This window comes from Pezoporus flaviventris, unplaced genomic scaffold (genome assembly GCF_033815535.1).
Source record: "Pezoporus flaviventris isolate CSIRO_AGI_PZ_B2104156 unplaced genomic scaffold, CSIRO_AGI_Pfla_v1 ptg000023l, whole genome shotgun sequence".
Lineage (NCBI taxonomy): Eukaryota > Metazoa > Chordata > Aves > Psittaciformes > Psittacidae > Pezoporus > Pezoporus flaviventris.
The window spans coordinates 9,145,455-9,151,589 of NW_026892571.1; positions in this window are offsets into that span (position 1 = coordinate 9,145,455).

Genomic DNA, 6,135 nt, shown 5'->3' on the forward strand with positions numbered 1-6,135 from the left:
TTTCCTTCCTGCCATGCTGCTGCTCCCCTCCTCCCGTCCAGCCCATGGGCCGGGGTTGCCGTGGCTCCGCTTTGCCTGGGTGGCAAGGAGGTAGGAGCAGTGTCACTGCGCTGTCACCACCCCAGGGCTCCCCAGGGAGGCGTGAGACCAGGCTGGCTGCCCCGGCCCGGCTCTGCTGACAGAGGAAAAGCAAACAGGCGCCGGCTGGTCGAGCTCAGTTGTTTGTGTCCCAGGGCGAGGTGTTGTGATCAGGTTAAGCTAAGCTGAAGGGTCCGAGCAGGGTGTGCTGTCCCCTGGCACTCGGCATCGGCAGCAGTGTGTGCAGCTGGCGCTGCCAACACAGAACCTGGCAGGCGGTGGGACCCTGCAGTGGGGAGCAGCAGGGAGGCAGGACTGCCTTCACCCACAGCAGAGCCAGGCTTGGGTAACCTCAAGTTTATACAGGGTGCTTCTTGCAGGGCAAGAGTGAGCATCCTCCACAGCACTGCCCAGGCACAGCAGGAATGCTCTGACAGCTCTTTTATGACACTGTTTAAACAAAAACCGACCCAACCTGCTGGTGGGACAAGGTTCCCCTGTGATACTCCCCATGTGAGGACCACAGGCCCAGTCCAGAGGATGGAGAAGCACCTGCTTGATGGTGCTGGGCTCCAGCTCAAAGCATCAGCAAGAAGACAGGTTTGCAGGGCAGGAGGCTGATGGTTGCCCGAGCCAAGCTCAGGAATATGTGGCTGCCCAGTGTGTACACAGCCATCTCAGCAGAGAAGGTGATTATTGCCCCTCTGCATCTTACCCTGAACTTCTGCTGGCTCCCTGAAAGCCTTTTGCTGCCATCAGAGCTTTCCTACTACTCAAAATGCTAAAGCTCAGCTTACGGGGATGAAAGCTAAAGCCATCAGGGGGCTCTCTGGGAACACAGCAGATAAGCTTTGAGTTAGGGCTTGCTCAGAAAATAAACACAACTTTGAGCCATGCAAAGCACGGCTGTTCAGGCTGTGCCTAATAACAGCAGGCGGGGGTTCCTCCCCGAGCAGCAGCTTTGCACAGGAAAGTTACATTTCCTCTGTTTAATTTTTTTCCATTATTACTGTTCTTTGGATTTCTTTCCCATCTTGAAAGGACTTTGTGACCCCATGCCGTTATCAGCCATTCATGGTGGAGATGAAAACACAGGGAGAAACACAGCAGCTCAAGAATGTGCTTGCAGGTGCGTCCTAATCACAACTTCCTCCCACGCTGAAGGTCTAGGAAGTGGACTTTGCATCCAACACCATTGCCTGTATGTGCTGTGGGGCAATTTGAGCTAAGGCCATAGGAAAAGGGTGGAACAACCCACGCGATGAAGGTCTTCATCCTGCTAGGCTGGCCATCAGCATGAGCAGCTCCTGAAAAACCACTTGGGTGTCATGCCTTTCTCTTCCTTCTTCCCTCCCCAGCTAACCCAACTTGTGCTTCTGTCCTCTGTGGGAGGCAAGGAGGGGTGTGTGTGCCTGCCTGGGATAATCCCATCCATGTTCTTGGCCTAGGGCCTGCTCCTGGGCAGGTAGAAACTGTGTTGGCTCCAGTGGTCTGGAAGGAGCTGCAGACTCCAGCCTCATGGCCAGGGGACACTGCCTGCACCACAAGGCACAGCACAGGCTAAAAATAAGCAGAATTTGATCCAAGCAGAATAAAGAGCCAGCTCTTTATTTCTAAGAGGGTTATTTATGGGCCTTAGTCAGACCTTCATGGAGAAGTCTTCAACCCCTCTCGGCTTCTCTGAGGCTACAGCAGCTCAAGTCTTCTGTATCAATGTTTTAGTGCTTGAAGCTTCATTTCCACCAGCCTCTGTGGTCCTTCCCTCTCGCCACTGAGTCCTGCTGCCTTGCACTGCTTTTCCTACTCCAAGATTCCATTTCTCTTGCAGGGCTGGTGACTGGGCCTTTCGCCATGTGTCCCATGTCACTGACACCCCATCAAAGGGCAGTGCCAGTGGCACCACTCCTTGCCCAAAGCACCCTACAGGGCAGGCGCACCATCCCACCCAGTACCTTCAGTGAGGAGGGAACGAGGCATGAGGAAGGTAAGAAGAATTTGGCAGATTCTGGCGGTCTGTGCTGGTTTGTCGTTTCCACTGCTCAAACCCGCATCTTCTCCCTGCCTGGCTTTGAGCAATTCCTGCTCCTGCCGACTCATCACACCCACCGCCGCGGCACTGAGCTCCACGTGAGCACCACCACCTCCTCCCAGTGCTCCCCACACTCTCACCCTGGGCCACCCCAGTGCCAGGCACCCACCGCGGAGTGCAGTTGTGCTCCTGCGCAGGGTGAGGGCACGAGAAGATAAGCAGAGGTGCAGCCCCTTGAGATTCACTTTGGGATCAGGTACCTCTGGAGTCCCACCAGCACCCGCTTCTCCAGGCAAATCCCTGCAGGAGGGGTTATTCTGGAGTTACTGCAGTAGCTGCAGTGCACAGGAATGTTTCAGGGGCTGACATCTCTTGCTCAAGAGAGAAATGAGGAGGAGGGAGGCAAGAGCAGCCCCATGAAGCTGCCAAGCCAGTCCATGCGTAAGCTCTCCATCCTGTGCTCCACTGATGCAACCGGGAATGCCTCTGCCATGACGGGGCTTGTGTCTCTGCCACAGGCAAGCCTAAAAGCTGCCCCCTTGAGAGGGATCATCATGGGCTTGTTTCAGTACTGAAGGCAGACACCCAGCCCAGGAATCTCAGCCCATGTGCTGTGTCATAGTAAGGATGCCTGAAGCAAAGTCCTTGCAGTAGGCCAGCAGTTCCATGCACTGGAGGGAGGGCAGGAGAAGACAGCCCCTGAGCTTTTTGCAATGGGCTGGGGAATCCCAAAAGGCTCTTCAGGGTGCAGCCTAATGCCTGGGGTCCCCCCTTATGTTGTGGGCAGATAAACCAAGCAGGGAAAACCAGGCACCTCCCCTGGAGGCTGCAGAGGCCTGAGGGAGGTAGCTGCCTGGCATTAATGCAGCTCTGAATGCAGATCTCTGGCAGCATGGTGCTGTTGGGGCTGCACATGCCAAGGCTGAGAAGACAGAGGGATGTGGCTGAGCAAACCCATAAAGGTTGAAAAGAGGCTGAGGTGGAGGGAGAGGTCCAGGCATCCCTGGAGCCCCAGCAGCAGCAGAGAGGCTGCAGGACCAGCTCATCGTGTTGCCCACAGCCTCCTCTACCCGCCTCCTCACCACTTGTCAAGGAGGATGTTTAACTGGGAGGAGTTTGCTGTGGAAAAACACATCATCAGCTATTACCATGGAATATAAAATGACGGCCAGGAGTGCCAGGTGCTGATGGCACTCTCTGCCACTCAGCATGGGCACCACAAGCCCCACACCATAAAGCTCAGCACCCCCTGTACCTGCCGGGTTATCCTGGCTCCAGCAACATGGGGCTTCCTGCCAAAGCATGCTCTGCCCATCAGTCACTTCTGCCATAAGCAGAGCTCCCCTGTTGTCAGCAGTCATTGCTTCATCTCCTTCCCTCCAGACTCAGGAGGGAAGGCTGCAGCGTCAGAGGGACGTCTGCATCACTAATGTGCGTAAATGAGATGCCACCTCCAGCTCTTCCACCTGCCTTGACTCACCAGCGTACGCCCCAGCTGCAGGTCTCCTCCCCAGGCCACCATGATGGAGAGCCTCCAGCCTTGGCACCTTCCACTTAGAGACCTCCCTGCCAAGCCTTGGGTCTTGCTCTTGGCCAAGACCGATCACAGGGTGATCCAGCAAGGATGTAGGGAGAGAAACCTGATTCATGTGGTCTGCTGGGGTGCACAGTGAGATGTTCAGCCAGCCTCCCACCACAGACCCTCGGGGACATGGTGCTTTATGGGAGGGAGAGGAAAGACCTGCTGGGCAGATCAGTTGATACAGGCAGGAAAGGAAGGACTGAAGTAAAGGGTTTGTTTTCACAGCAAAGGGGTGTTACCCACAGAGAACCATTGAGTGCGTCCAGAAATGGTTTGAAAAGGGCAGGGGTAGCAAAGTGACCGTGTCTGTAATCAGCGCTGAGTACTTCAGAGCAGAGCAGAGAAGGGCAGGATGTGAGGAGGTGCCAAGCAGTGGGACAGTAAGGCAGCCAAGGAAACTTGGGCAAAAGCAAACACACAAACCCAGTCCTAGTGTTGGTAGCCCAGTGATGAGCTCTGACTGGTGCATCTTCTTTCAGAAAGGAGATACTGTTGGTAATGTTAAATGATGTTTCCAAAATGTCTGGAGCAGAGGAAGCAGAAAATGGAACGTTGGAAGTGAGTAGGAAAGAAACAGAGGATGAGAAAGGAAGCATTACCACTGTGCAAGGCAGCGATGTGCCCATGCTCAGCGCGCTGTGTGCAGGTCTGTCTCTCCCTGCTGCCTCCATCTCTACAGGGATATGGAAGAGGCCCAGAGAAGGAAAGCAGGAATGACCCAAGATCTGGAGCCACCTTTGTGTGAGGAAAGGATCCATGGCCAGGAAAAAGGATAATGGAGAGGGGTGTGATACAGATCTGCACCATCTTGAGAGGTATGTGAGGGTACGGAGGGGTGATTGCTCACCATATGTTCCAGTACAGGAGACAAGCTCCAAATGAAACTACCTGGAGGGAACTTTAAAACAAGGAAAAGGAAGTGGTTCTTGGTGCAACCTATAGTTAAACCATATTGCTCCTTGCCACAGGATGTGACAGATGCAAAGCATTTAAACAGGAACTGGATGAATTCATGGAAGAAAAATCCTTTGGGTTATCAAATACAAAGAACCTCCATCACTCTTCCTTAAGGCTGAAGGACTGGTGGGAGCTCAGGGACTGCTTTGAGGAAGTCTTGCTGTGCCTGTACTCTGTAAACATCTGCTGTGGGCCACAGCTGGAGCCAGGGTATTGATCTGGATGAGCTGTCACAGGGCTCTTGCATCTTGTCAAACCACTGCCCTGGGATGAAGCCACAGCACAGGCATCTCCCAGGAGCATGGCACACCACTTCCTCATCCAAGGGAAGGCCAGGATCTACAGGGAGGCCGCCCCACATGAGGGGCTCATCCCAACCTGTGCCACGTGCCGGGGTAGCCATGCTAGTACAAGATGTTCCCATTCCCTTTGGCTTTCAGAGAACAGTTCATCATAATCAACTGACGTTCACTGTTTTTCTTGCAGTGCTTTTGGGAATGACTCACCCGGGGAACATCCCTCTGCCTGCTTTCCTCTGGATTTTCAGGCAGCATACGTACAACCTAACGAAAGCAAATACTTCTGCTGCTAACAGCCTTCTGGTGATGCCCTTGAGACAGAGGAGGGGAAAAGAGTCTGGGAATCCATGGAAGCCACAACACATGTTCTGGTTGCAAAAATCAGTCTTAAAAGTTCTGTTGCTGTGACTCTGTCCTGCCTCTCACTCTGTGTGCATGTCTCCCCTCCACTGCTTAATGCTTTCAAGAGCTGTGATCAGCTCAGAGGTGGCAGGAGCTGGCTGTTGGGACACAGCAGCCAACCCCAGTGTCTTCTGTTCACCTGCTGCCACACGGTCGATGTGATCTGATCACTGTGATACACAGCAGCCCTATCTGCTGAATCCAGTCTGAGTTTGGGTTGCAGATCCTCATCTCCAGTTCCCTAGGTGGATAAAGCAAACCTCACAGCAAGGGCACACAAGATGCTGTCATGTGCCTGGAGTTCCCCGCAATGAACCAGTTCTCAGCAGCCAGGTACCAGCTGCTGGGTACAGAGGATGTGACTCCATCAGCTTTAATGGGAAGATCTGGCTCTGGTCTGTCCCCTCTGTCGCTTGGGAGAGGGTCCAGGAGAGGTGAAATGAGAAATGTCTATTTTTAGAAACATTTGTTCTCAGGATAACTTTTCAGAGGTGACTGACAGGGCTTCATGTGCTCCAGAGCTAACACAGCAGTCACAGTGTGACGGTGGCACGTATGTGACCCTTGGGCAGTGAGCAGCACACTTCAGGGGGAATGATCCTTTCTCTAGCCTTGGGTGAATGGCAAACACTCATTACTTCCCCTCTGGCCTCAGGCCATGTTTTATCTCCCTGCAGAGGGGATGCAGGTCCTACACATCTGAATTTTCTTGGGAAGCTTCAGAGGGGTGTAAATGGCCTGTCTCAGGTGGCAGGTTGGATGTCATCCCAGGAGCATGGCTCCATCAG